The sequence below is a fragment of the Saccopteryx leptura genome, chromosome 6 (genome assembly GCF_036850995.1).
Source record: "Saccopteryx leptura isolate mSacLep1 chromosome 6, mSacLep1_pri_phased_curated, whole genome shotgun sequence".
Taxonomy (NCBI): domain Eukaryota; kingdom Metazoa; phylum Chordata; class Mammalia; order Chiroptera; family Emballonuridae; genus Saccopteryx; species Saccopteryx leptura.
The window spans coordinates 112032195-112038205 of record NC_089508.1 but is presented as its reverse complement, the minus strand read 5'-3'; positions in this window follow the sequence as shown (position 1 = coordinate 112038205).

Here is a 6011-nt window from a genome sequence, read left to right as displayed (position 1 = left end):
CTAAACATTAACAAACTTCATCACATACAACTAGGATAAAATGTTTTTTTCCTATATATTAATCTCATTTTTTATTTGAAAAATTTATAATACACCAAATATACCAGATAGTAACTAAAAGTAAAGGTTATGTATTGGATCTCAACACTTAGACCTCGTACATGTTTAAATCGGAGGTCCATTCTTGAAGGTGCTGTGAGGCAAAACTGACATTTAATCTCTCTGCTTTATAGTTCTCTTTACTAGCTTTTGTTTGTAATGCAGTGAAGTTTGTATAATTACTCAGAACTTGCATCCTTCTGACAGATTCATCAATAAAAAATGTACAAGACCCTAACATCAGTTTAAATTAGCATTTAGTGACACTTAAAGGTAAGGCTTTGATTGGTAGAAGGATATTTCACATTCAAAGTACATATTGTATGTCACCTTTAATTTACTGCCATGGTAAGTTTCATGCTGACATTTCTGTAAAGGTAAAGTCATTATTTATTCACCTCAAGCCAAGAACATGGCATGCCTTTTAATTTATAGCCTATTGCCTATTGTTAGGTTTAGCTGAGTATCCTTAGAACAGTTTTTGGATTATCTCCACTGGCCCAAATTCAGATGTTTACCCATGAATCATGTGCATATTCAAAACCTTCAGGTTATTAGTATTTAAAGAATACTCATAGGTCAAATATAATTTGACCTCATTTTCAAAAGAAGAAAATCAGACAAGATATTATTAAAGTTCTAAAATTCTATATCATCAATTGCAAATGGGTAAAACATTTAAGCAGAAAGCAAACTGAAGTATTGCAGTATTTGTTAATAGATGCTAATTTTAAAGTGAAGACATACCTGTCCCCTGGAATTAGAGGTTCAGTTTTCAAACAATATCATATAAATCTAGCAGACTAGATCTCTTTCTCTTTTTTTTAAGTTTTGAAGAGTTTTATTGAAGGAGAAAATTTTAAATATGCTGACCGCATATGGCTGACATGGGGCATCAGGCCCAAATTTTGCAGTCCCAAAAATTGGGCTGCTTATATACCTTTTTTTTTTTTTTTTTTTTTTTCCATTTTTCTGAAGCTGGAAGCGGAGAGGCAGTCAGACTCCCGCATGCGCCCGACCGGGATCCACCCAGCATGCCCACCAGGGGGCGATGTTCTGCCCCTCTGGGGCATTGCTCTGTTGCATCCAGAGCCATTCTAGCGCCTGAGGCAGAGGCCACAGAGCCATCTCCAGCGCCCGGGCCATCTTTGCTCCAATAGAGCCTTGGCTGCGGGAGGGGAAGAGAGAGACAGAGAGGAAGGAGAGGGGGAGGGGAGGAGAAGCAGATGGGCGCTTCTCCTGTGTGCCCTGGCCAGGAATCGAACCCGAGACTCCTGCATGCCAGGCTGACGCTCTACCGCTGAGCCAACCGGCAAGGGCTGCTTATATACCTTTGATCACACATGGGCGTGGGAGAGCATGACATTATGGCACAACTATTAACAAGATTATAACATTTGTCTAGGGGATACACAGAAACATTAAGATTTTCAAAGTAACACAATCAAAGACATTTACAAATCTTTCAGGGTTCCTCTTCCCTCACTAGCCTAGAGGTATTTTACTCTCAATATTTTAGGAAAGGGCCTGACCAGGCAGTGGCACAGTGGATAGAGCATCAGTCTGGGATGCAGAAGGACCCAGTTCAAGACCATGAGGTCACCAGCTTGAGTGTGGGCTCATCTGCCTTAAGCAAAACTCACCAGCTTGGACCCAAGGTTGCTGGCTCGAGCAAGGGGTTACTTGGTCTGCTGAAGGCCTACAGTCAAGGCAAATATGAGAAAGCAATCAATGAACAACAAAGGTGTCACAGTAAAAAACTGATGATTGATGCTTCTCATCTCTCTCTTCGTTCCTGTCTGTCTGTCCCCATCTATCCCTCTCTCTGACTCTCTCTCTCTGTCTATGTAAAAAAAAAAAAAAAAACTCTAGGAAAGGGAGGAACTACAATCAATGCAAGGTGGTATGTAAATTCTACCTCCTATTGAAAGGGAAGAAGTTTCTCAGTTAACCTTAATCCTTTCAGAGAATTTAAGACCAAATTACCCTAGTCATCCTTGTAAGTCAGGAGACTTCTATATTCCTTTTCCTCCATTTTCCAAGGAAAGAACAGGAAAGCCTGACCTTTTCTCCAGAATATTAATATTAATTTGCAGCTTTTTGGTACCTTACAACATTCCTCACTGGCTTTATGTCCTAAATCAAATCTTTGACTTAATTTACTAAAATGCATGAGACTGTGTGTAGGGATATTAACTTATAACATGTAACAAATATTTAACAGACAGCATTAATAGCAACATAGTTTACTAGAGAAATAAATGTTACTAACTGATTCCCTATAAATTGTACAAACCTTTTGCAACTTATATAAAACTAATTGGCCTTTATAACAATTTACTTTTAGTCAGAACTCTTAATTTAAAACTCTTAACCTTTAGTGACAATTAAGTTACTTTCTTTTTACCCTAGTTTTCCCTTTCCCCAAAGTCAGATTAAAAGGGAGTCCTTAGTAAATTTCTTCATGCATTCACCATATGTAAACCAGCTAGCTTCTGGTTTCTGGTTGGAACAAGGTATGCCAATTTTCTACCTTAGCAGAAGTGGGAGTTGTCAGGATCATGGTGTGTGGACCCATCCATGTAAGAGTCAGTCCTTGGGTGACGTACTTGATCTTCTGGTAATATTGGAAGCATCTCTCAGGCAGTCCTTTGAACAGTTTGCTGAGTAACCTGTAAATCCTGCAAGTACTCCTTGATTTTTCTGCCGAATTTTCCAAATTGTTGAATTTGGGAACCGGGGGTTTCTACCTGAGAACTGTCCAGACCCCGCAGGAAAACTGGGGAACCCTGGAATGTCTCAGGTGGTGCCTCTCCTCAGGATTCAAGTGGAGCTGGGCAGCTCAGCAAAGAGTCTGTACGATTTGGGGTGTCTCTATCTGGTGATGCGAGACACCGGATCCCTGATGAACCCCCAAATGTTCTAAAGTACTGCATCCCAGATTCTGAAAGGCACCATACCTCACTTCATCGAGTCCACATAGAGACTCCCAGTCCAGATAAATTTTGAAGAGTTTTATTAAAGGAGGATATTTTAAATATGCCAGTTGCATATGGCTGACATGGGGCATCAGGCCCAAATTGTGCAGTCCAGAGTAGATTTCTTGAGCTGGTATTTTCTGGATGGCTTTGGACTTGCAACAGCATAATCTTGACTACACTTTTAGCTTTGTTCACTTAAGAATATTAGGTATTAATATTTTTTTCTGAAAATCATCAAACCATTAAAAAATAAGTGACACAAAAAGTAACAACACTGTGTATAATCCAAACCTATATAATGCAAATATTTTGTGTATTGTATATACATAATATACATATTTATATGTAAGGCTTTATGTATAATATCTACCTTTTTGATAATCACAAATATTTTCAGGCATTAACTCATATTGCTTTTTATCTTAATACTGGCTTTCTGTCTTTGACTTATGTTGTTTTTCAGTTACAGTTACATTCAATATTATTCTATATTAGTTTCAGGTATAAAGTATACTGATTAGATATTTAAATAATTTACAGTCACCGCCCTAGATGAATCTAATAGCCACATGGCACCATACATGGTATTACTGACTATACTCCCTGTGCTGTACTTCACATCCCCACGACTATTCTGTAACTACCAATTTGTACTTCTTAATCCCTTCACCTTTTTTACCTGCCCTCTAATCCTCCTCCCATTTGGCAACCATGAGTTCATGCTCTGAATATATGAGCTTGTTTCTGTTTTGCTTATTTATTTTGTTCTCTAGATTCCATTTATAAGTGAAATCAGATGGTATTCATCTCTCTATTTCTGGCTTATTTCACAGTGCATAATATCTAGGTCTGACTTACAGTTTTTTTAATAGTATAAAAGACACTACTTCAACTGAGAATATATATGCTTCTTTTGAATATTTAAAGTGTATAAGTATAATGGAGAATTATGGTTTATATAAATGCTGGTTACCTGTAAAGATGATGATGTTATCCTATCAGCGGGGCATGTACCTTTTCTTTTTAATTAATTTTAATGGAGAGACATTGATGAAACAGGGTACATATGTTCAGAGAAAACATCTCTAGGTTATTTTGACATTTGACTATGCTGCATTCCCATCACCCAAAGTCCAATTGTCTTCCAACACCTTCTAACTGGTTTTCTTTGTGCCCCTCTCCTCCCTCAACCTCCTGCCCCCCACCCCATAACCCCCACACTCTTGTCCATGTCTCTGAGTCTCATTTTTATGTCCCACCTATGTATGAAATTATATAGTTTTTAGTTTTTTTTATTTACTTATTTTGCTCAGTATAATGTTATCAAGGTCAATCTATGTTGTTATAAATGATCTGATGTCATCATTTCTTATGGCTAAGTAGTATTCCATAGTATATATGTACCAAAGCTTTTTAATCCACTCATCCACTGACAGACACTTGGGCTGTTTCCAGATCGTCACTGTTGTGAACAATGCTGCCATAAACATGGGGGTGCATTTCTTCTTTTCAAACAGTGCTATGGTGTTCTTGGGGTATATTCTTAAAAGTGGGATAGCTGGGTCAAAAGGCAGTTTGATTTTTAAGTTTTTTTTTTTTCTTTTCTGTATTTTTCTGAAGCCAGAAATGGGGAGAGACAGTCAAACAGACTCCCGCATGCGCCCGACCGGGATCTGTCCCCCCCCCCCCCGGCACGCCCACCAGGGGGCAATGCTCTGCCCCTCTGGGGCGTCGCTCTGTTGAGACCAGAGCCACCTTAGTGCCTGGGGCAGAGGCCGAGGAGCCATCCCCAGCGCCCCGGCTATCTTTGCTCCAGTGGAGCCTCGGCTGCGGGAGGGGAAGAGAGAGACACAGAGAAAGGAGAGGGGGAAGGGTGGAGAAGCAGATGGGTGCTTCTCCTGTGTGCCCTGGCCGGGAATTGAACCCGGGGCTTCTGCACGCCAGGCCGACGCTCTACCACTGAGCCAACCGGCCAGGGCCTGATTTTTAAGTTTTTGAGGAATTTCCATACTGTTTTCCAGAGTGGCTGCACCAGTCTGCATTCCCACCAGCAGTGCAGGAGGGTTCCCTTTTCTCCACATCCTCGCCAGCACTTATTCTGTGTTGTTTTGTTGATGAGCGCCATTCTGACTGGTGTGAGGTGATATCTCATTGTGGTTTTAATTTGCGTTTCTCTAATGATTAGTGATGTTGAGCATTTTTTCATATGCCTATTGGCCATCTGTATGTCCTCTTTGGAGAAGTGTCTATTCATTTCTTTTGCCCATTTTTTGATTGGATTTTTTGTCTTCCTGGTATTGAGTTTTACAAGTTCTTTATAAATTTTGGTTATTAACCCCTTATCAGACGTATTGTCAAATATATTCTCCCATTGTGTGGTTTGTCTTTTTATTCTGTTCTTATTGTCTTTAGCTGTACAAAAGCTTTTTAGTTTGATATAGTCCCATTTGTTTAGCCTGTCTTTTATTTCACTTGCCCGTGGAGATAAATCGGCAAACATATTGCTGCGAGAGATGTCAGAGAGCTTACTGCCTATGTTTTCTTCTAAGATGCTTATGGTTTCATGGCTTACATTTAAGTCTTTTATCCATTTTTAGTTTATTTTTGTGAATGGTGTAAGTTGGTGGTCTTGTTTCATTTTTTTGCAGGTAGTTGTCCAGTTTTTCCAACACCATTTGTTGAAGAGGCTGTCTTTACTCCAATGTATGCTCCTACCTCCTTAGTCAAATATCAGTTGTCCATAAAAGTGTGGGTTTATTTCTGGGTTCTCAGTTCTGTTCCATTGATCTATATGCCTGTTCTTATGCCAGTATCAGGCTGTTTTGAGTACAATGGCCTTGTAGTATAACTTGATATCAGGAAGTGTGATACCTCCCACTTTATTCTTACTTTTCAAGATTGTTGAGGCTATTTGTGTTCTCTGTTGGTTCT